Here is a 26,446-nt window from a genome sequence, read left to right on the forward strand (position 1 = left end):
TGCAACTGATCCGCTGTTATGTTCAGATAGTCTGCAGCTTTCATGGTCTAGTCTACCGTAACTAAGAGTACCAGAGCCGCCCATCAGAACGTTCTCCAAAGCACAACACCGCCACCTTCAGCCTGGGTATGACCTGTTGTACAGAGGGAGCAACTGTTCGCCTGGAAAACGGCATACCCTGGCACGACCATTGACGTGATGAATGAAAAATCGCGATTCATCTGATCAGGTAACTGTGTTCCACTTATCCATAGTCCAGTCTCGATGTTCTCGGGCTCACTGTAGGTGTAGTTGACAATGATATTTGGTCAACAGAGGCACATGAATGGGACGTCTCCTGCGCAGTCCCATAGCCAACACTGTCCACTGAGCTGTGTGTTCCGAAACACTAGCACTTGAACCTGCATTTCATTGGACTGTCGGCTAAGCCACTGTCTGGCGCCGATATTACTGTATAAGCAGGACAATTTCCGACACTTTTGTCGTTCGATGACGCTTGGACGTCCAACATTGTATTGAGCTGTCAGCTGAGCCACTATATGGTGCCGATTTAGCTATACCAAGCGGGATAGTCTCCGACGTCCTTTTTCTTTGATGACTCGTGGACGTCCAACACCTTGGCGTCTACTGCTGGTTTCACTGTCATTTATCCACTTAGCATAAATACTAACAATGGCAGATCGTGAATAACCTACCTCTCGTGCAATTTCGGAAATACTCGTTCCGAGTTTTCGGGCTATTACAATCTGCCCTCTATCAAATTCGCTTAGATCAGCAGCCTTTTCCATCACTCGCAAAAGTAAGTGCAAGAATGATTCTTTACCGCATCCGCACCAGTACGGCCGAGTATCACGCAGAGCGCGACATGTCCGCTTCTTGAAACAAAGCCCCGTGGGCACTTGACATTAGGAGATTCTCGACGAAGTGAAGTTCGAAGATGGGTCGATGATTCCTTACCTTCTCCAGCAGCAGGAAAATACCATTCTTGCTTAATAACGTGCCCTCCACGTCATCCAGACGAGTTCATTGTAAAATGTTGGGATGGTCATAATGTTTTGGCTCGTCAGTGTATATTAATGATTAATTTAATCGATTTTACAACATAATAGCGGAAAATAAATATTTTCTCTCTTCCTTCAGGTAAATAACTTCATCGATATCTACATCCAAAAAGGAGAAAACTTAAATACATAAAATACCGATTCGTGATGAGTTAACGAAAATGAAAACAATTCCTTGCAACTTTAAAGAACATTTATTTTTAGTTAGCGAAAGAACTAAAAGAGACTATATTACACTTAGGAACAGCAATTTTTTTTCTTAGATGGCACTTATTACCTTTTGGCCTCTGAATCCAAACATAAGCTCATTTTTTGTCTATCACGTCAACGTTTTAAGCTACAGGATAACCCCCTTTTTGTCTCAAATGTTATATAAAATATGCACACGGGGAAAGCCACGAAAACGTCCATGCAGCCAGCTCGTTCGTCAGCATTCGAACCCTGGACCGAACTACCAGTGATTAGCAAATTTTACCGCTCGCCCGCTGAAGGCCGTTCTTCCTCATCTGTAACGCAAAATAATCTGTGAAGTCATTCTTAAGAATAGCCCTCGTATGTTTTATCTTATTCAAATAAACAAATGGAGCTTACGTTTGGATACTCCATTGATAATAACAAAGCATGCAACAATTATGTGTCTCACGAGGAGACGTTTTCTAAGGGATACTAGCTAGTGTTACACATTGGTGAACCCACGCAACCCTTATCCAAACAGTCAGATTCAAACCGAATCAAACTACCAACTTTCAGTGGCCTGATATGGTTACTAAGGGTAATTTGAGGACATCGACCTAGCAGTCCTTCAAATAAAGTTTATATATATGTCTTGAGAATTCTTATAAAATAGAATAATTCAATCATAAAAATTCGCAATTTTATTTTAAGATAATTTAAATGAAAACTAATTAAAAAAATTATAAAGATTTGCAGTTATCCTGAATATTTTAGCCCTTAAAAAACACACTTTAAGAATGAAACGGTTATTTATACAAGTATATTATAAAATTAGATATAAAAATTGTAAAGATCGGGTCGCTTTATATTGCACAGAATTAAACTGGCTTTATATTATGAGAAGTTATTTTCTCTTGAATTTATTATAGCACTTGAACTATTTATTTTGGATAAAAGTAGGTCAAATGTCAGTTAACGTAAAGTACAATAAACATTTAAATCTTAAATAGAAATAAGTCTGATCCTGACATTTACAATACTGACATATCTTCAATACAATAGCCAAGTATTCCTTAACGAAAACCAGTAAATCAACGTGTCACAGTTAATAATTACTATTTTTAGATATTCACTAGAAGTCTTGTGATATAAATTGATCTAAATCAAAGATCTGGACACCAATTCTAACTGAATTCATCCTTAGTTAGGAGATCGCAATCTTCTGTTGTGATAACTTAATAGGATTTAATTAATATTGAGAACGAAGTTTTGGATTGAAAAAGAATAGCTTGTACTTATTATAACAAGTTATATGATAGACTGTGATTGATCGCATATTTATATGCATAAATTAAACTGCATAATTTATCTTGCATTATAAATATATGAATCAGCGTGTATAATGAATCTTACATAAATCATGCATAATTCATAATGCTTGCACTGATTATAAAATTATATTCTGTATCTAAATTTTATGCAGGTTGTATCCATCCATGATACATAATTTTATTATCTGGAAGGTTTTACAATACTTTATAATCAAAATTGTTATTAACTATTTATATACCTCATGAAACTCTAGTTAATGTTTCAATAAAGAAATACGTACAATAATATTTTTGAAATTAATAAATAGAACTGTACAATAAATAGAATAAATAGAACTGTACAGTGAAACAGAAATGTGGCAAGTAATTTTTGATTTAAAAAAATTGATAATAACTCTGAAATATTTCAACTGAGCGTAAGAATTGAAAGGAAAATATTACGAACTTCATATTTTTAAAAATATTAATCAGGCCAATATTCTTATCTCTCTTAAATACGGTAATAATGCTCGTAAAATTAGTTACTAGCTTACGGGGTGTTTGAAAGTAGTTCTAAGAGGAAATTAATTAAAGGAAATTCATTCTGCAATGTAGTTGCTAGTAATATATGAACTGTAATATCAAGGAAACTAGCACATACCTTCTCTGATGGAACAAAGTAATTCACTTATTAAACTGTCTGTAGAGAGCACAGATAAATGTTTCCGGCACAAAATTCATATCCCTTGTAGCGAAATTTTGAATGCTGCATAACTAAATAGATATATGTTAAAATACACTGATAAAGAATTTATAAATTCGATAAAAAAATAAAATCTCATAGAATATTTCATATTCCTTTGCTTTACTTCTAACTATGTAAATGTGCTCGCTCAGTATCTTTGGGATAATATTTCAGCTTTTGTACATAAATATTTAAAAGGAAAAATATCTATTTAAGGAAAATTTATTATTATATACCAAGGTTTCGAAAAATATCTTTTGTTCAGGATAGTGCAAATGCTCATAAATTATTAGCTGTTGGGTGTATTATAAATCATACGATTCAAATGTGCACAGTTAAAGACATTAATGCGAAATATATACATCAATAAAAAGTAATGCACATTTCTTGAAAATGCGCAGTTAGTAATGTAGTGTATTATTTTAATTTTAAAAATAAAGACGTCATGACATATCTAATGTCAATACCTTTAGAAAAGGACAGTTTAAGATGAAATTTAGATGGTAAATGCCCTGATAATGTAACATAACGTAACGATCAGGAAACATAGGATTAAATTATAGATATCTATGTCAAAATTCCAGAATTTCGAGTCATTGAAAAAGTCCTATCAATGCCAGTCTTTTGATTCTGTGGCTTTGCTTACGAAAGATTCTCTTAGAGATATGTATTCGTTAAAATCAGCATTCTGAGAGACTTTTCGCCTCACGAGTGACCGAGTAGTTAAGGTTGCTGAATACTGGGAATTCAAACCCGAGTGATTCCATGTGGTCGGTGGCCTTCAGGGTTAATTTTAATGGATGTTCCCATTATGCAACATGAGTATGAATCAGCTCTCCTTAAAAAGTCCTCCACGAAGACATTCTTCTCCTTAAGCAGTTAGCATTTCTATGCTTTGCCGTATTCAAATAACCTAATCCACCCGAATGATTGTAAAGGAAATAGGAGTACATTTCTATTATTGATGATGACCATTTCGCAAATTGTGATGCAAGAGTTTTGGGATTTTATTTTTTTTTTTTCATGATGAATTATTTGCTGTTTAGACATATCAATTAGAATCTATGTACCTCCCTTCTCAAAACAACTGCTTTCAACAATTGAACGACTGACTTTCAGATTTGACTAGGGATCTTCGGACCTGTCTTCGGTCTTTGCAACTCGCCAATGTCAGTCTCAAGTTAGATTGTTATAAAATGAAAACTGATAGTAAAATGAAAGTATTTTTTATTACGGTCACTCAATTTTACGAATTGCTTTAAAAGAAAGATATATGATACAGAAACATCTTGATAGATAATTTTTTTAATTTACAAATTTTGCTATGCTATGCATTATGTGCATTATTACGATCTAAAAAGCAACTTAAAATAATTAAAAGCATTTCTAAGAAATTCCGAAAAGATAGGATTATTTGGATTGTGGCCAAGCTCGCAACTGCTATCAGCTCAAACGGAAGGTTACAGTTATTCAGGTCTTTTTAAAGGAACATGCCTAGTATTTACGTTACATAAACAGAAATCCCGGAACCCTCATGCAACCAGTCCGTTGCCTGCGATTTGAATTCGGCTAAAAGTACCAGTGCTCGGCGGTTTCACCGTTCGATCACTAGCAGGCTGGGCATTCCAAATAATTTGGATGCGCTTGCTCAGCTCTGTGAGCCATTGTGAGTCTTATCGATAAGGAATAAAATAGATTCTCTGAAGCAGTGCAGTGCTGAATTCTATCATCAAATATTTTAAAGCCTTTATGCACATATATTTGTGTAGTTTATTTCACATCTTGCTTCTGAGTAATCCGTCTTTAAGGTATAAGCTATACTGTGGTGTCGGAAATTATGGATACAATTTTATCGGATTAAAAACTAAAGTTAAACAGTATTGGACAATTTGAACAATCTAAATATAATAATTATTTTTTTATAAATTCACATGTTTAGGTAGGTTGGGAGAAAATCAATTTTATCGTTGTGGCTCTTTTTATGTTCCTAATAGCAATAAAACACAACATTGGAAAAATTTTCTAGTATTTAAATAATTTAAAGTAATTTAAATAGTACTTATCACAGTATTCACCCAGCAAAAGATATAAACTGTCAGAAATCTGAAAATCTGCTATGTTTTAAATAAAACGTGAATGATGACTATAACTGCAATAATGATTTTGTAAGATTTGATATAAAATACAAGCAACATAAATTCAGTAAAAAGCTAAGATAGCACTAAACATTTTTGATAAATATGCTTAGTACGCGGAAAATATTAAATTTTGCAGTCATTTGATAACGGTGGTTTATAAGCTAACAAAGAATTCTGGAATAATAAAAAAAAACATTTTTACCATATTTTTATTGTGAATTTAATAACCGCTTCTATGTATTATAGTCTATGTGTTATATTTTTGATTGATAATTTAAAAATTAATATATAAAAAATGAAATATCTTAAATATTTTTTAATCAAAGAAATGGAAGTTATGAATTTTTCCATCCTCAGAAGCACCCAAGCGAAACTCGAAGGAATTTGGATGAAAAAGGGGAACTAAAAATTCTCACCATAAATAGAAATTATGCGGTTGCAAAAATACTTAAAAAATTTGTGCAATTAGTAATCGTATAGGATATTTTAATTTAGTTATATTAATTTATTTCATAGGCTATTGAAAGTTAACAATTTTTTGGTTGATCTTTACAATACGGTAACTGGTAGTTTGGCGACATTTTGGAGGCGATAAAGGTTACTACCTGGGACTTTGGTAATAATGTGAGCAGTACTCAATTCCGATTACGCATTATTTTGTGTGAGGGAAATGAGAGATCATGGGATATGTCATGTGATATTAATGGACGAATTACGGTTCTTGAATCGGAAAAGGGGGGAAATCGGGAACAAATCTAGAAATTTTGTATTTGGTTTATTCTGTGTTGTGTGAAACAGTGTTCGTGAATTTTTGGATCCCATGGCCGTAACTCAAGAAAAGTTTATCGGACACGTAATCAAGATTCTGAAGAAGATTAGGTAAGTTAGTATTTTTAATTATTTGAGGATATTATTTTTATGCATTGTTCTAAATGTAAGGTGGAAAGGAATTTTGTATTATTGGAAAAATTGTTATTAGCAATGATTTAGTTTAAAGTAATTAGGATTGTAAGGTAATTTTTATTAATTTAATGTATGTGCTCATTTATATTTTAAGTAGTGTTTTTGAATTTAATTATATTTTAATGAAATGATAGTTATTTTGTGAATTTTATGTTTGTAGGAATTTGGTATACGTTTAAGTTGAAATAAACGTGCATGGAAATAATTTAAATATTTGATATTAAGTATTTGTAATGCTTGCGGTATGAATTCGTTGGTGACGTGTATAATGTAATAGATGATTTAGAGGTAAAAGGTTTTGGATATTTTATTTATTTTATATGTGGAAATGTTCATATTTGTAAAGGCTTGCGTTTGAGAACATTCTAGGCTAAACCGGTAAGAATTCGTTCCAGAAGGTTCTCCATCCGTCCATGGTAAATCGCAAATTTTGTCGCCAAATGGGCGATTTCGCGCCAAATATGGCAACCCCTGCGTTCCTTTGCCATTTTATAGCAACCCTGAAACTGCTTTTTACCGCACCTGGACATTTCGTAACAATATTATTTTATGGATTAAACATTTTAAGGAAGATTTCCTTTTCCAACAAATTTCAAATTTCCTATCTGCTACTTAGAATTTATTTAAAAAAAAAATCTAAATTTTGTCATTTTAGAGATTCAGAAACTTAAGTTCCTCAATTCCGATTATCAGTGCTTTTTTAGAAATTAGTATTTTGTTTTCAACAGAATATTAAAAATGGTTAATATCAAAGTGAAACGTGAAATGCAATTTGGAACAACGACTGAGTACAGCAGGGCAGCACCCAGAAATACCCTTACAATGGAAATGGAATGACTGCTCTGATATTAAAAAACAGATATGTTAATTAAATTTCGAAATTTATTTACTATATATTTATTAAAACATACATAAATAGTGCTATTAATGATATAAAGGAAAAAAAAATCACATAGATATTTATTTTAGATATTTCACATAGATATATATGTTCTTTTTACCGGGTTTAAAGATTGAGAAAACTGTCATGTATTTTCGTGAAATTTTTCTAATATATGAGAAAAAAGCAGTGTACATGGATATAGTGAAGAGTGTGCGCAATGCCATTTTTGTGCAATTCTGGGATGTTTTTTTAAGTAAAAATAAGTCGCCGTGTACATGGTTTATGTGTATGTGTTATTTTGAAAAACGCGTAAGGAGTATGGTATTGTGCACTTTTTCCCAATTTTGCAGTGAATATTTGTCATGATTAAGCAGTTTTGTTTGATAAAATTTCTAGCATAAGTGTAATTCGGCTACTAGATTGTTGGAAGAAGTGTTCAGTAGATAAAAAGAAAAGAAACATGTCTTTACTTCGTGAAGACAAAATGGCGGCGGGGAAAAAAATAGAGGGTTGCTGTAGGAGAGTTGGTCGCCAAATTTTCGCCAAAAAAACGCCAAGTTACCATAATGTAAAGATCAACCAATTTTTTTTATTTATAGAAACACAGTATAATTGAACTTTTCTTTTCATTAAGTAAAATTTAAATCGCACTTAACTCTTTAACTTTAGTTTTCAGGACAACCATCATCTTCAGAAAATAAGTCTACAACTCCAAATTTATGCCACACATAATTCATTCTACTTCAAATAGTAAGTCTGTATATTTTGCTGTTAATGCACTTCAACTTCCAAATTAATCAAAACTGTAAGATAACAGGTGGCTGTCGGAAAAGTAACCCTTAATCAATACCGGTACTACGTTGTATGGAGAAGATCATAGCCCCTTCTACTGTCCGGCGATTTATTTATCCGAATACAGCAGTGTTATAGCTTTATTTTGCCTTACTAATCATTCTTTTTGTACACATTGCGTCAGAAAGATGATATCTATCTCCTCATAGTATAGCTGGAGGCGGGAAACTACTTAGCGGGTCACTCTGTGCTCTGCTAAATTATATATTTTTATGATGCAAATATTTTAATTTACAAACAAATTTTTATGTACAATAATTCATTTGAATGTTTGAACTGCAAACGAAACTTAATACATAACCGTGAAACCACAAGAAAATTATCTATTACGAATAACAAATTTAAAGCATTTGAATTTTTCGCGTTCGAGAATATTACATGATATATTCGCATGAATCATACCAAAGTTGTGAATAATCGATCAATTAATAGCAAAACGAAATTATGTCGGCATTATATCTATATTCTTAGACTTTCTGAAAGTTTATAGTCATGTATTATTAAAGAAATATTCAAGTTTTTTTTATTTATGCACTCACACACAAATTTTAATCGTGCTAATATCGGCAATAAATAGATCTTTAATAACTTATAATAATATATATATAGTTCTAAAAAAGATCTACATATTTGAGCATTTTTCGATTATTTTAAGTATTACAAAAAATCATATTTTGTAATTAAGATACAAAACTTACCAATATCAGGCACTATACCAACGAATTCCAAGCTAGCGATAACGAGCGTGAAATTTTACACGACTGAGCAGTTCTGTGATGATCCTTCAGTGCGCTCTAGCCGAGAATTATCAGATCTCATGCGGCAGTTTTTGGACAGAAAAGAATTATTTCTAAGCAATAAACAATACAAATATATCATTTTACATTTACACTCGCAGCATCTACTGGGTATATCTATGCTCCAGGTCAAACATGCTGAACTCATTTTTAGGAAGACAGTAAGTTGATAAATCCATGGCGAGTAAATTTGATACAAGGGCGACATCTACAATAAATTTTTATTCTATATTTTCTTCCAGTTGATTTTCAATGCATTATATATATATACATTAAAAATCATTATTTTTTGTATACTTTTAAGATACCGAACATATATCGCTTTTGAAATTTAAACCTGTACTTCCTAAAAATGAAAATGCACAAATCTTTCTCTGTATTGTATAGGATTAGTACTTTGGAAGTTTAGTAATACTATAATTAACTAGTAATTTGGTAGGAAACATTGAGTAAAATATTGCTAGCACCCGGCATGGTTATTCGAATACTTTTAAGCAGACCTGCAGTTTATAAATTGCAACTATATATTTGATATAACTTCATTTGATCGTAGCAAGTATTTCTCAGTTAGTAGTTCTAAGGTATATTTTTTAAATTATAATTACTTAAGTTATCCAGTGAAGGAGAGTTCCAAAACACACGAATTACATTTCGTTATCGAACCTACATTTTAATGTACTTCTGTTGCTGGATTTAGGTAACTATTTTTATAAAAATATTCATTTATGTTATCATGATAAGTTTCATCCAGTAAATTCAAATCAATTTTTTTAAAGATCTAGGAGATATTTGTAATCCGCTAAGATAATTTCAGTAGTATCATTATTTAACTGCTTTATATTATACAGAAGTTTCTTAAATTTAATTTATACCTTTCCTTAATTATTACTATAGAGGTTAATTTCATCATTAGAGTTTAAAATATTCGCTCGCAACAGAAGAATTTTTTTTTGTTGTTGTTAAAAAGAAAAAAAAACCTATTTTATTTATAAAATAAAGCAGATTTAACACAGCAGTATCAAACAAGGAAAAAGGGAAATTCTTCATTAATTTACGCTTTTACACACTATTTAGATGAGTTTGGCTTAATTTGATCATATCAAAGCACTCAAGGGCTATTTCCTTTTAAAGGGAGGAGACTTTCTAACAGAAACTGGCTCGTATACACGTTACACATGGGAAAGCCACAAAAGCGCCGCTGCAGCCAGCCCGTTAGTGAGGCTCGAACCAAACTACCATTGTTTAACGACTTTACCGCTCGGCCACTGGTGGCCTTACATACTAATCTATTAATATAATTAATCTGTTTTTTAAGTATATTTGTACCATTCGTAAAAATAAATACAACTAACAGTCTCCTAAGTACTGGCAGATTCATGAAAATTATTTCTAACTTATAGTGTTACTTAACGAAAGTATTTTTTATTGAAATATATAAATTATTTTCAAATTATTAGTCGTGATTAAATCTTCATATAACTTAATCTTACTTTTATAAAAAAAACTATTAATCGCATGATTATTTACATAAATCTCTAGTTTAACGTAAATAAAAATCCCCTCTTTATTTGTTTTTTAAATTTTCCTACCGCTCATAGTCAGATAGGAAGACTAAATAAGAAACATAAAATTGTAATTAAGGACTACCCTTGTAATGTAAAGTTGCTTTGCAGAAATTCAACATAAGATACCCGTAAATTTCAAATAAAATACCATAGTTTTCAAAGGATGTTTGCAACCAAACTTTAGTTTTTAAGTTGTTCGCTAAAGACCTATTTTCAGTAAACTCAAAATATTTATCTCTAAATGGGTTGGCTTGACATGTCATGCCTCTGAACTTTACCATTATATTAGAATTACCAAGGATATAATTACTATTTAATTAACTCTAGATTATGACTTTGGTGAGTTTCAAACAAATCGCAAAAAATAAGGCACGTTTTTGTTATAGCACTCACATAATGAGGGCAATAAATCGCATGTTCTAATTACCTCTACAACAATAAAAGCTCTCAGATTCTCATAGTATTGAAACTGAAACTAGACGTTTTGCTCTTTTAAAAGCAAAGGTCACGGAAGAATTAGTTTGCAAAAAAAATAAATAAATAAATATTAAATTAAAGTATACATTCTTGTCTTCATTTTTTTTCTCTCCAAAGTTCACTTTTTGCCCGAAAGGTAGATACTGCTCTGCTCTGCTCAGGCCAGGCCAGACTGGACCGGTTTCTTACTTTGAGGTGAAGATCGTCGAATCTTAGTTCCAACCGGAGTAAAAAGGCTGCGACCTCATCGAGATTTTAATATCTATTTTTCCCCTCTTTCTCTTACTCTTCTTTCTTTTTTTTTTTTTAAAAAAAGAAAGAAAAAGGGAAAAAAAGTGTCCAATGCACTTTTTCCCAAGCTTCCGCGTTTAGCAACTTCGGTTTCTTCCGGAAACGTCTTATTTTCTTTTTTTCTTTTCTGTTCCCGGAGTAAGAGCCACGGTGTAAAATGGTAGTGTTTATTTTCACTTGGTATTTGTGAAAGAAGATTGGATAATATCGTGCAACGACAACACGAGTTTATACAAAGGTAAGAAATATTTTATTTATACGAGTTTTCACACCGTTGCTTGTGCATATTTACAGAAGTACTATAATTATGCTGTTTGCATTATCATATTGAGAATTTTTTCGAAATTCAAAAGCCATTTTCTTATCAAAACACTTTGAAAATAACTGCTAGACTTACATCTCTTGGCAAAGCTCTGTAAACAAACGCAATCTTAAAAATGATATTATATTTAAACTAAAGAAAAATTGCTCGAGATATTCAGATGCTTCCAAATGTTTTTCTCACTTGTTTACCATTTTCTCCCTTTTTGAGTTAGTTCAGTTGTTTCGAGGTTTCATGCGGTAGATCGCGTTATCGTTTTCTTTTTCTTTGACAGTTGTTTTTCCATCACATAGCCTTTGCCGAACACTCAACTTTCCGTGTCCTAGCTAGAAACGCATGTTTAATAATTTTGTAGCGATCTACTGCCATCTGCCTGAAAATATGCAATAATTTTCGTTTGCTTGTTTTTGTTTCGCGTTTTTTTTTTTTTTTTTTTTTTTTTTTTTTTTTTTTTTTTCATGTGTTGTTTTCAAACATTTTGATTCGTAAGAATATAAAAGTTACAAACATATTCAGAAAACAATTAGAGCATGTAGTATTAAATATAGTAAAATATGCCAGTTATTATCATAAACATGTACAAAATAAACATAAAATTTTTGCTATATTTAAACATAAAATATATTTAAAAATAAAAATGATGTTTAAGTCTAAAAATAATAAATTATCTATTACTGTTGTTGCAGAGTAAATCTATTATCTATTTAATCTTTGTAAATCTTAATATTTATGTTAAATAAGATCGTACCGAATGTACCATCTTATTTTACATATACTATGCTGCAAATAATTCTGCAACCATTTGTTGCAGAGTTATTTACAGTACAGAATATGTAAAATAAGATCGTATGTTTGAAGTAATTTGCTTTGGGTACTTAGAATAAAATGTTTTCTACCTTCATTATATTTTGAACTAAATCTTCAAACTTAAGAAAATGAGGGAAAAGCTTGAATTTGCTTTTTACAAAAACTTAATTCAGATATATTTGATGAATTGAAAGGATAATTATTGCATTTTTCTTTCAATTTATAAGTACTTTAAATAGAATCCTAGATTTTTCTTACTGCTCTGTAAATATTATTAACATTTAAATTCATGTTATCATATTATGAAAAATATATTACCTGAATATAAGACTTGTCAAATTCAATGCATAAGAGAGAATATTCTATTAAATGGAAGAATTTTTATTTTATTTAATGAACATCCTTTTACTTTGACATATTTAAAATAAGGAGTCAAACGCAATACATATAACTGTTTAAATCGTGAAGAGAAATTTTACGAAAAATTAAAATGAGCTTTTGTTCGCTTTCCGTTCATCTCATTAATTTTCTTTGTTATCCAGTTTTTATTTAACACTGAGTAAATTTTGTAAACACTGAGTAAATGATATATACTCATTCAAAATTTTTCAAGGACATTTACAGTTTTAATAATATGTTTACTTCAGTAATGTAAGAATTGCGATATCAAATCACAGTATTATAAAATTGATTTCCAGCTGTGAGATTTTCATTGCCAAACAATTGCAAGAATTGAAACTACTTTTTTACTTAGCTAATATGTGTTTCGTTAATGTCTTGAAACTTTGTGGAAATTAATTTTTTCTGTTTTGCCCAAGCTTACATTTCTATGATATTAATTGTCTGCAAGATCTTTTTCTGAAATTTAACAATGCAAAACTTATTTTTCTGCCACCCACATCAGCCAAATCTCTTTTTTTTAAAAAAATGAATAAAACCAGTAAAATTGGAATCTTAATGATATTTATGAATCGAAAAATTAGAAATTTTAAAGCTATTTATGAAGCGAAAAATGAGAAATTGTAAAGCTTTTTATTAAAAGAAAACAATAAGAATAACATTACGCAGAATAAAATAAAAAAACACTAAAATTGGGTCTTTAATGAAAAGTTTAGAGCTATTGTAAATTGTCTATAATATGGTTTTAGCTATGATGATACAAGAAACATCAAATTTTAGAAACTCATAAACGGTTATAGGTATGTAAAGAGAAAAACGACAGCAACCATTCCATTACATAACTCAGTTAATGCTAAGTCATTCTATGTTAGTACCTGAACTGAAGCTATAATTAATGCATTGAATATTAATGACTGAAGAGCCACTGAACGCATCTTGCCTATCTATATGTTGAAAAACCTTTTGGTTATCGATTTTGAATTTTTTACGCAATCAGCCGGCTTTTGTCATCTTTTATGATATTTAAGAACTGTTTCTGCAGAAGTATGAATTTATTATCTATAATTACACTTAAATACCTGATTTTTAATATTTCAATATTCATAGCGGAAACTGCCAAAAAATTTTCTATATTTAATAATTTCTTTGTCCAATCTGATTTTAGCCAATAAATGAACTGTTCAGAAAATTTATTGTTTTCACTAAAATCATTAAGTAATGATAGTAATATGCGTCCGAACGAAAGTAAAAAATACACTATTTGACAAGGAAAATGGATCACATCGAAGATTTTGCCTTAGCATTATGAAAATTGCAAGAAACACCTGTCTACACTGTCTAATAATAAAATTTCAATTTGATGACCTGGTTAATGAGCGCCATTAAAGGAGAAAAAAGTCAGATAAGTATACTTTTTTCGTTTTCTTCAGACTTTGGAAACTTATTCTGGACTTTTCTCATTCCCAATTAAACAATAAATTGAAGTAATTTAATGTTTAATTGTAAAGAAATTTCTTGATTAAGGTAACTGTGGGTAAAGAAATTTTAAGGTAGTAAAGAAATCTCCTCATGTAACAAGATGTTTCATTTTAGGCTACGTATTGCTAGATATTCTACTAACGTGTGGCACATGAAATACATCAATATTCATCAAATGTGTACAGGCCTTGGAGATAATGATTTGAAGAAGGAAATGTAAATGCTTATAAGGGTACTCGTGCATCTAGACGAAAGTCACAGTGCATACATAGCATGATGCATCTTGAAATAAGTGGTGGCAGCCCTACAGCTCACTATTTTCGACTTTCCTCAGACTGTGTAGGCAACTTTGGATACTCCAGTATCAGCAAGAAAATTTTCCGAAGGTTGGGATCGAAAGTGACTTGCAGTCGAGCTGTTCTTTCTGTTACCTTTAACTACAGCCTGCCGCCATGAAAATGTTGCAAACGTGTCGAGTCCGAGCCTCCTAAAAACTAACTAAAATTTGTAAAGTGTAATAAGTGACACAATATAGATCAATGGATCTTGTTTCAGGTCTTTCATTCATAACCATCGAGTATTGATTTGGTTTGATTTAGTTTATTATAGCCAAGGACACTAGGGATATCTGCCTAAGCGGAGGGATGTCTTCTTGGAGGACTTTCTAAAGGACACAATCACCAAGTGAAATCTGGAGACAAATAAAAATCTTGCTTCCGTTGTTCAACACCATCTGCTCTTCAACATAACATCATGATTTGGAAGGCCATCAACATCAACAACCTTTCACTCAAAATGCTGCTTTTCGGCAAAACAACGTTCGGTTACAGTTGATTGTCTAGCCGCAGTCTCAAATAGAGAATAACTTTGGACAATGTTAAAAAACAATACAATCATTATACTCAAGACATTCCTCAAGACATTCTGCGAACGCTGTTTGAATCTGCGGCAGAAAGAGTTGTTTTTGCTTGTATCGCCCAAAACGTAGTTCTACTTCCTATTGATTACCCTTTATATTAATCTGTAGTACAACATCATAGTCTTCAGTTTAAAGTCATTCAGAAATGGTTTCTTTATCTATGCCTCTATTTTCATTACAATCTTTCTGTTGCCTCACTGTGTTACTTTTTTTTTTTTTTTTTTTTTTTGTCAGGCAGTGTAAGTAACCAGAAATGGTTGCATTTCAGTAAGTCGAAGAATGTGCTCAAAATACATATATACATTATTAAAGACGTTATTTTTCGGCATTTAACAAGATAAAAGTTGTTAGCTAAACTTTTGTAAATATACTGAATAATAAACTGAAGTAATATTTATTTAAAATGTTCTATCTTCTTGTAGATCATAGCCAAATAATGCTTAGTTACTTAGATTAGAAGAGCTTTTTAATTATAAAATGGTTATAGGCTATAATAAACTAAATCAAACCAAATCAATACTCGATGGTTATGAATGAAAGACCTGAAACAAGATCCATTGATCTATATTGTGTCACTTATTACACTTTACAAATTTTAGTTAGTTTTTAGGAGGCTCGGACTCGACACGTTTGCAACATTTTCATGGCGGCAGGCTGTAGTTAAAGGTAACAGAAAGAACAGCTCGACTGCAAGTCACTTTCGATCCCAACCTTCGGAAAATTTTCTTGCTGATACTGGAGTATCCAAAGTTGCCTACACAGTCTGAGGAAAGTCTCACTGTGTTACTTTTTTTTTTGTCAGGCAGTGTAAGTAACCAGAAATGGTTGCATTTCAGTAAGTCGAAGAATGTGCTCAAAATACATATATACATTATTAAAGACGTTATTTTTCGGCATTTAACAAGATAAAAGTTGTTAACTAAACTTTTGTAAATATACTGAATAATAAACTGAAGTAATATTTATTTAAAATGATCTACCTTCTTGTAGATCATAGCCAAATAATGCTTAGTTACTTAGAATAGAAGAGCTTTTTACTTATAAAATGTTTATAGGAAGAAAACGAAACATCAGTCAAAGGAAAGTTTCTTTTGAGCACCTTATTCACCAATGTTAGCAAGGTGAAAATACACAGAAAGTCATCATCAGCTGTCAACGATATTTCAGTGAAATATTTTAAAACTCTGCAAAAGAAAGATATAATGAAAATTTTGCACATTGAAATCATCTGAGGAAAGAGACGTCAATCTTCATTGCAGATATCAGTCATTACACTCAGAGAAAACAAAAATGTGTATACAACTGCAGTCATCATGCCATTTTTTCTGGTTAAAAGGATAAGATTCATAATCACGTTAAAATATTTCCAAGATACACATTAGACTATCGAAGAGAAAGATTTTAACAAATATTACATAACTCTTTCATACTTTATAGTTAAAATTTATCGCCGATATACAGAAGGTGTTTACACACTTTTAGAATGATTTCGATAACGAATTTTAAAAAAAATGTTTTAGGAAAAACGTTTACTGCACCAACTTATTATTTGAAACGAAATCTGCTGCTTTTAAATTATTTTTTTAAATGTTGTATGTAAACAAGTTGTGAATTGAAGTGTATATTTCTGTGCTTTCCGATTAGAAATAATCATATTCAATGATTAAAAAATATTGTGAAATGCATGGTGTTAAAATCTCTAAGTGCATAATAAACAACATTATTAACCGGAAAGGAAAAATCCGTCATCATTGCTTCTACACAGAAAAGAGACTCAAACGAATACCCTAAATAGGTACATACACTGTTTTTAATGTTTCTAAAGTTAAATCGTTAGTAACGAAAGAAAATACGCAGAAGCAGAAATTAATTGCAAAGTGTTTAATTACATCTGTAGTAACAGTAAATAAAATGATAAACCAAGGTTTGCAGCTTGAAATAGCTCAAAAACATGATCTTCGCTATCTTTTGGCGAGACACGTGGCTCAACACAAAATAATTTGTAACATCCTATATGAAAACTATTTATCAGGAAATAAATATAAATGCATTGTGACCTTTGATGAAGCATGGGTTTTCTAAAATAACTGCAACAAAAGATGGTCTATTTATTATCGAAAACGAAGAGAAACAAATTGTACAAATCTGATTCCGTCAATGCGTCAAATTCGTCCTCTTTCTAAAGTTTTTTTTAAGGGTTTTTGACTATCGCAGGATTTTCTTACAGTGGGAAATTAAAAATAAGGAGAGCGAGAAAAAAATGTTTAAATTAACTCTACTATCAAAAGAAAGTTTTATGTCCTTTCTTTATCCCAATGTCTTTCAAAGAGTAAATCAGTGAAACAAAGAGAAAAAAAGAACACATTTAAAAAAATACCTCTGCATTCCTTGAAAAAAGGAAACTGATGCAGGTATTGCATACATAATACCTTTTTAACGTATTCCTGTGGACTATTGTGCCTTTAGTCTTTTTGAATAGCCTCTTTCTAAATGTTCACCATGACTGATGGACTACTTTCCCTCACCACGACTGTTAAAGAAGAGAAAGTCCTACTGTCATAGAGATCATGTTGCAAACTTATTGTCGAGAAAAAGGCTGTCGTATCAAACATTTTAAAAAGTACTTTTTATAAACCTTAATTAAACGATCTGAAATGTGTACATACCCTCTGTTGTATAAGGAGTTTAGAAACAACAGTGGCATCCCATTTAAGCGATATGACTATGCAATGCTGTTATCGAATTCTTCAAGCATATATTTTAAACATTGTTATGCTATGTGTCTGAACTTCATGTACATAAACTTTATGTTATAAATAAAATCCAAATTTGATGTTATACGACATACCCTCATTTATGCTACTTTCGTTTAAAATCATTATAATGGTTTAGATTTTTATGACTTCCTTTTACTTAGAAATCATTTCCTATTAATACGTTAGTATATATTTAAGTAATTAGAGTCATGTGTCGTATTTCTAAAATAAATTTTTACATATTTATTTTTGTGCATAAATGTAGTTTTGTGGCATGTATTTCTATTCCACAGAAACATTAATTAAATTAAAAATAATTAAAAGTACAGAGAATTAAAAAACAAGCGTTTTCCTTTTTCATGAAGGACTTGAGTGTAATAAGTTTAAATAAGGATCTCTTAAAATATAGAGCAAATTAACATACTTATTTTCGCAATTATTGTGTTAAAATACTTAGGTAAAAAGTGACAATGGTATGTTATACATCCGTTCTCTTTTTGGCATTGAGAGATTGTGCGCTGAAATTTAAAGAACATGCTCATATTTATTATGGTTAGGTTAGGCTATTTAATTACGGCAAAGCCTCGAGGGCTATCTGCCTAAAGGGAGGGATGCCTTCGTAGAGGACTTTCTAAGAGAAACTGGCTCGTATACCCGTTACACATGGGGAAAACCACGAAAACAACCATACAGCCAGCCCGTTCGCGGGATTCGAACCTCGGACCGAACTACCAGTGTTCAGCGACTTTACCGCTCGGCCGCTGGTGGGCTATATTTATTATGAATGCAAGAAGTTGAACTCTTAAAACGTCTGCCAAACACTGAACATAGACTACTAGCGATAAAATTCCTACTTTTATTGAAAGGCGCCTGCCAAAACCAGCACAGTTTCTGACCGATACGTGTGTGCTGAAACCATAAGAACATATATCAGCTAAAATAACTTGCTAACTTTCGGATACAACTACAAATAACAGGTCTACCATTTTGCTTTAAGAATTTTAAACTGAAAGCTGTAACTTATATTTTATATAATTTTTCGAATACCTTCAAATGGGAATAAATTCAAATTGTAGTTAGTTAAAAATCTTTTATACTGCGTCTTAAACAAAAGAGAGCACTATGAAAAAATACTTTAAATAGAAGAAGTGTACTCTGAAGAAAAAAAAAAAAAAACCACTTTAATTTAAAACCATAATAGCTAATCATCGCCTTAACTGAGTGATTAGTAAAAAGTGCATCCATCATTCTTAAAGTATTCTTCATTTAGTTAAGTAATAAATCCTTAACTAAGTACTGCACTGATTCAAAAAGTGTGCTCTTGAAGGACTAAATACACTAGAGACACCGACGTTCTCAAATTATTGCCACTGCAGGGGAGTTGGGAAGTATTCATTCGATGAAATATTATGTCCCACAGATTCTCGATTGGCCAGCTGGGTGTTGTGTTGCCCAAGAAATCATCTCGACACTTTGCAACAAATGTTTGTTGATGTTAGCTGTGTGTTACCGTATATTATCCTTCTGAGAATTTGTTTGGCACAACAGGAACATGCAGCTTTCTGCACCACATCACTACTACCACATTAGTTAACCATCACTCTACAGTTACGCATATAATAAAAATTATTGGCTATTGAAATCGATAGCATACCGAATTGTGAAGACAAGTAGCAAAGAAACGATCATATTCAGACTCTCAATCAATAAACACTACCCTTGAAATACAATCAATGAGAAAACCCTACCATGAATCAGCTTAGTTGGTTCTGCTGTAGCATCACTACAAGTATTTACCAAAACAGTTCAATGTAAGTGGCAACCTGTATAAAGAACAACTAGACTGCAAACCTGATATTGAACCTGGTTCGCTTTCTACCTGATTGGCTTGATTGTCAATCGACGAATTTGTCTTTATCAATAATGAAACATCTGATCTCTCTATGTTCCGTACAGAATGTTGCCATTCATATTATTTGCCATTAACACTTGAATCATAGCGTCTGATAAACTTGTTTTTGGGCATTTGCGGTTTACAAAAGATCTACAGATCTTAAAATTTCTAGAAGTATTGAGCAAACAGCAATAGGGCTTTTGACCCAATTTATAAGTTTCAAATGCAATTAATGATATCGTCAAGTATATGCATGCAAACTAAACTTCGAATATGTCTCTTTGCCTGCTGTGTTCGCATTTAAAGAATGCCTTCGACTTCTGTTGACCTGCATTGCAAACGTTCTCTTAAATTACAAATGCCCGAAAAGTATATTTCAAATACTTAAAAGTTATTTTCTTAGTCTAAAAGGTATTATTATGTACAATAACAAAATATAAAACTAAAATAAATAAAATTCATAGGCCTCGTGCCTGAGATCTGACTTATAGACAGAATATTTAAGATTCTATCGCACAAATAAGATCATTCGGAAATTCATGATTTTGCTGATAATGCTGTATGTATCATGGAAGGCAATATTGAAAAGGAAGTGAAAAGAAACGCCCTTATCCAAAACCCTGCGATTTACAAAGCTTCCGTAGCGAACAAATTCATACAGAAGCTTAGGTTAAGTTTAATATTCAAATTAGACGAAAAGAAAATCAAAATGATTATTCAAGAAAAATTTCTGTACCTGATAATCGACATCAAATTAAACTATTACTACATCTATTCAATATAAACAACAAATCATCAGAAATTGAAAAAATCTTCAATTAATTAAAAAGATTTTATTTGACAATAAATACACACATTTAGAAATGTGATCTTCACTTTGAGCAGAATCTATGACAACAACGAAGCTAAAAATATGACAGGTTATTTAAACGATAATTTTTTGGTTGAGGATAAATGCAATCATTAAAGCTCTTCGATTTTACTTAGCAATTATGAAATTCCCCATATCTGATTTTTCATCCCACTTGCACCTTGAAATTTTAAGCATTATCATCTAAATCTCAAAGGTAGTTCAGAAGGAAATACGATCCCCAATATCTGCACAAACAGGTCCAAAATAATCATGGTTGGAAGTGCGCTATTACTAAACAAATTAAAATTGAAAACACAATAATGGAAACATCATATGCGAAATGAAAATAGCATTTTTCGTGCTAAGCCTTAATACAGTTTTAAAAGGTCATTAACCATGATAAATGCTATTGTTAAATATATTTTTGGATAGTTTTCCCGTTTTTTAATCGAAAGCTGGCCCGAAATACGACAAGCCTTCTTAACAAAGAGCACATTTGATATGGCTGCCATGAATCCGAAAACTGATTCGAATATTTAGGGATAATATCGTCCATCGGTAATGGAATTGGAAAGTGTCGAAAGGTTGTCCAAAAACAGAGTTCTCAAACAAATTTTGGATTACGTAAGAACACAGTGGTCAAAGTCCCACATAGAAATGAGTTGTAGAGACGGAAGCAGGCAAGATGAAAAATTAGCAATGCCTTCGCCAGGAATCGAACGTCGGAGGCACGCTAGGAAGGCGGAAGAAATACCTTATATACTCCCCCTTTTAAAAGGTGACAGGGGTTTTTTTAGGGAACCCAATCGCCAAATCCTGGATGGGGAGAATCACCATGCACCACCATTTTTTTAGTTCGGGCGCCACTGTAGAGACATTAGGTATTTTTTGAAGGCAGGCAAGATGAAAAATTAGCAATGTCTTCGCCAGGAATCGAACAACGGACTTCTGGAATACCGGCCCAGCGTGCAGACCACCACACCATGAAGGCGGGAGAAATACCTTATAGAGTTAAAATTAAAAACAAAGGAAGAAATCCAAGTAAAAGTGCTGGAAAAAAATATTGGAGGTACGCCAAGCAGAACAGGCATTTTTTTTTTCTAAATCCGCATATCGGTGAACTTCAATTAATGGCTACCCTTTCTGAAGTTATTTCTTAACGGGTCATATGTAGTTCCTTCTACTTCAAGTTTGTGCTGGCAGTCTCACATTCTTGCATTTGCAGGAAAAGGAGCATTCCTGCACGTTATTTTTTCCGTTGCATATTGATGGGACTTGAAACGGAGTGACTGTCTGATTATTTTGACCTACTTAAAAAGTCTATTCGTATCTAAAAAATATCATTTATAATAAATATCTCCAGCAGCTGTTGATAAAAGATGCAAAATATGTAAAGCCAAAGAGATTAGATCTAGGCTTTAATCTTTTGATGGTCATCAAAGAGCACAACTAGCATTCCAGTTATACACCACAGTGGAGCGAATGAACACAGATCACCCCGCAGTGGTGCAAACGAACACAAATCGCATTACAAATTTACAACTGACAAGTATCGCGTGTATTTAGAAGTAAAGAATTGCTTGATGTCGCAGCCGAGAAAAGATGCAAAATATGTAAAGCCAAAGAAAGGTCGCAGATTTAAACTATTGATGGTCATCAAAGAACTCAACTTGCATTCCAGTTATACACCGCAGTGGTGCAAACGAACACAGATCGCATTACAAATTTGCGATTGAAAATATCGGGTATATTTAGAAATAAAAAACTGCTTAATCTCGCAGCCGCTAAAAAGTTAGTGTAAAATGATAAACAGAAAATTTGTAAGTCAGAAAGTTCCAACATAACGATTAGAAAATGTTAACTAATTAATTGATCTTTACTACAAACAGTCTCAGTAAGAAATCTACATGAACATTGCAGAAAGCAAATTCATGTAATCAAAACAAAAAACTTATTGAGGAGATTTATATAAACCATGTAATTAAAATATTACCATTAGCAATATTATAATTTCTCTCTAGAGAAAACGATCACGTACATTGTTGTTGTCTTGTCCATATTACACGGAACAATGGTTGCCAGAGCTCCTCTGAACAGAGGTTGGACTTCCAGTTTCTGTCCCCAATTTTGAGGAAGAGCACCCCGGGGTTCTTCCACACCTCTCCTCACCCACCAATTCACACGAGAGGACTTCCGGCTCGCCGCATATTTAGAGTGCGTCACCGACGCTGTACATTTACAAACATTCATGTCTTACCCGGGATTCGAACCCGTGCCCTTCGGGACCGACAATCACGTTTGGGCGACAAATCACGTACATTTTAATATAAAAAAGGCATTATTATAAAAAAACTAGTCTGTTGAACTAGTCTCTGTGACAAAATGACAGTACACTCTGTAACACGTATTAAAAGGAAAATAACTCCAAGATATAATAAAAAATGTGTGTTTTGACCACTATATTAATAACTATTATAATAAAAATAATGTAATAATGATTGTATATTTAAAAAAATGTACATGAAATATGAAAATGTATGACAAACGCCAATGTAGCTTGTATAGAGTTCTGAGCTCATTTCTGATTAAGTCTCAACAGCCCTCATGAGTTTTGTAGTTCAAGAACCACACAGGGACTACCTTCCACAAAAACTGTTACTTTTTGGAGCAGAAAACATAGCAAGTCAACAGTTCTCCAGCTGTTATTTGAACCGCAGATCTTCAAGTTACTAGCTTAACGTGCTAACTATTTACACCATGTGAGCATGTAATGCGATAATTTCTTATATTATCCAAACCCTTACGGAGATTGTAGAAAGGTACGAGGCCTAATCAACCTAAGTAGTGATGAGTTGTCACCCACTACAGTTTGTTCGGTAGCCACTGAAGAGACAGGTTTTTCAGAGCAAGAAACAGAAGCATCAACTCGGGCCTCGGCGGAATTCGGACCACGGTTCTTCCAATTAATAGCTAAATGTGGTAACTACTTACACCATGATAGCACGTAAAGCAATAATTTATTATATACTCTAAACCTTACAGAGACTATAGTGAAGTACGAAACCTAATCAACCTAATCTAAGTAGCGATAAGTTGTCATCCAGCACAGTTTAGTTCGAGAGACATTAAAAATACCCTTAGATTTTTCAGAGCAGGAAACAGGAGCACCAAATGATTCCTCGCCGGGATTCGGAGCACAGATCTTCCAATTGTTAAATTAATATGTTGACTACTCCTACCACGAGAGTACGCAAGGCGAAAATCATTAATTCCTTATACAATTCAGGTGTCCTTTTTCCCTTCCTTGTCTTGAATATTGTTTGTCTAACACAAGAACAGTTCTCGATATAACATTTAGTTGCCTTAGGAATGACCGTTAACCCATTTTTCTTAGGGGTCTCTCTAAAAAAATATATATATACGTTTGCTATCTTAATGCTCTTGATGACAAACTGGTCTACGCTTTTGGATTTTTCCTTTAAAATACTAATTAGAACATTACTTTTTTTTTTATGACTAGCATCGGTTAAAAGAAATTAACAACAATAAAAATTTTATCTGACTCACTCCTACTCGAAATGGCCCACCACGACCGAGCGGTAAAGTCGCTGAACACTGGTAGATCGGTTCGAGGTTCGAATCCTGCGAACGGGCTGGCTGCATGGGTGTTTTCGTGGCTTTCCCCATGTGTAAAGTGTATACGAGCCAGTTTCCCTTATAAAGTCCTCCACGAAGGCATCCCTCCACTTAGGCAGATAGCCCTAGTGTGCTTTGCCATAATTAAATACACCACACCACCACCTACTCGAAATGTGTACAGCCTGTTATTCTAGTAACACTTCTGGCTTAGACATATTGGCTAACGTGATTTTTGTGATAGATAACCAGTACTGTGGGGCAGCTACTTTCAAATATCAGATGCATCTATCTGTGCTTTGCAAAATTCGTTTTGCTATATCTAATGCTGTCATGTTCTCTTCAAAATAACAAATCGTATTTATTTTTCCGAACCGTTTTCTCTAACTTTAGTCTAGGGTTGTCTTCTTAAAAGTATGACTTACTACAAGATGAATTCACCGTACTTTGGTCTATGATTAAACCTCTGCTAAACAGATCTATTAAAAAAAAGCAGAGTTCATAATGATGTGATTGAAATCTGCTTTTAGGGACCTCATTTTTTATCCCTTAATTAATATCCCGATATTTTGTGACTTGTGTCTGACAAATTTCCAGAACATTAACTAAGAGATTATTTTCCGCTTTTATTACAATCACCGATCACATAATTAAGACGAAACCACACTATTTTGTGCAATTTATTGGCTTAAATTCTCCCCAAAAAATCCGTTTATACTGCCACAAAACTTCCATTGTGGCGCACTTTCTCTTAATATGACTTCTGTTTTTACTTCCTTGTACGAAGTAAAAAGGAAGTATTGTAATCGCGAAAAGTTTCAGGCAACATATTTCAACGAAAATATCCATTTTGACCGCTATCGAATGCAATTTAGCGATGTTTTTGATTGATATCTGTGCGTAAGGAGAGAATAAAAGAAACCTTTCCTCCAAAAAAATTATAAAAACTGCTTTAAAATTAATTCTGAAGAGAATTTTTCGTGGCTTCTGTACGAACGTATGTACGTACGTATCTCGCATCTCAAAAACGAGTAGCCTCAGAACGTTGAAATTTTGTATATAGCACTGCTATAACATGTAGATGTGCACCTCGTATTTTGGTTGCAATCGGCCGCACCAAACGTATTTAAATATATTTATATATATATATCCACTCTGTTACCCAGCTCAGTGATCTCAGTATCTTTACTCTTATATGTTTGTAAATTGTACATTTTTTGCTTTAAAAATGATTGAGTTATGTTGTTCTTATCTTCCGGTTAAGGTTTTTATGCCTTTCGTAATTCTCGAAGCAATATTTGTACAATTATCAACAATTTAAAAGCTGTTTAAGTGCGGTTAAGTTTTAAATAACATGGCGGACATATTTGTTTACACTTGAAACAGCAGAATTGTAGATTTGTTGCCAATCTAGAGAGACTAAGCTTCGCAACACAAAAATAACGCTTTCATTTATTATTGCGAATTAAATTATGCTTAATCCTTTCTGGAATTTTTTCGAGGAAATAAGTATTTAAGATTTACTTCGTAATTTTTAATGCAGATATTTTGAATTTTTACATATTTTTGCCTTGTCGCGAAGTGAGAGCTGAATTAATTGAATGAGAAATACTAAATCGTCTGTGAAAAACTGTTTCTTTTTTGTTTTGTTTGCTTAATTTCTTTCATACATCGTTTTAGCTTTATTATAGTATTTGAATAGAACGTGTGGCAACGATAATTCTTCAAATCTTCAAATGATATAAATTTTGTGCATTCAGAGTGTCCTTATAGTAAACAAATATAGTGAATTTTAGAGTGCATTTATTCTATTGTGGTTTATGCGCTGTCGACGAAGTAGATTTAATTCAATCCAATCAATTTAAATGAAATTCAAGAAAAAATGCGTATAATTTAATATTCCGTACAAGGAAGTTATGTGGTGTACACATTAAAATTTTTTAATTAATGAAGGAATGAAGAATTAACTTTGTTTTCAAAATATAAGAAAATGAGTACATATCTATAAGAGCAAGTATCCAAAAGTAAGTAAGAGGAAAAAAAAAATCAATAGTTTTTTTCCTGATACGTTACATTTAAATACTGTATTTCCCAAATCACATCATATTACTTTCCAAAAATACTC

General features: G+C 32.3%; 2 protein-coding genes across 3 annotated transcripts in view; one reads left to right on the forward strand and one right to left on the reverse strand.

Moving 5' to 3' along the window:
- The window catches only part of LOC118203987 (serine proteinase stubble-like), a 123,254-nt gene extending 114,292 nt beyond the window's left edge, over nucleotides 1-8,962 (reverse strand). The window contains exon 1 of the mRNA XM_085815253.1: nucleotides 8,825-8,962. The gene's annotated coding sequence lies outside the window, so the exon portion shown is untranslated. The remainder of the gene's footprint in view (nucleotides 1-8,824) is intronic.
- LOC118204536 (calpain-C-like) overlaps nucleotides 6,069-26,446 on the forward strand; it is a 95,296-nt gene continuing 74,918 nt past the window's right edge. The window contains exon 1 of one of the 2 annotated variants that reach the window (XM_085815249.1): nucleotides 6,069-6,307. The gene's annotated coding sequence lies outside the window, so the exon portion shown is untranslated. Of the gene's footprint in view, nucleotides 6,308-11,146; nucleotides 11,495-26,446 lie in introns of those variants that run through there. The other variant, XM_035376847.2, reaches the window with a different exon arrangement.

This window comes from Stegodyphus dumicola, chromosome 4 (genome assembly GCF_044657685.1).
Source record: "Stegodyphus dumicola isolate Sdum_Otavi_A_Nest chromosome 4, ASM4465768v1".
Taxonomy (NCBI): domain Eukaryota; kingdom Metazoa; phylum Arthropoda; class Arachnida; order Araneae; family Eresidae; genus Stegodyphus; species Stegodyphus dumicola.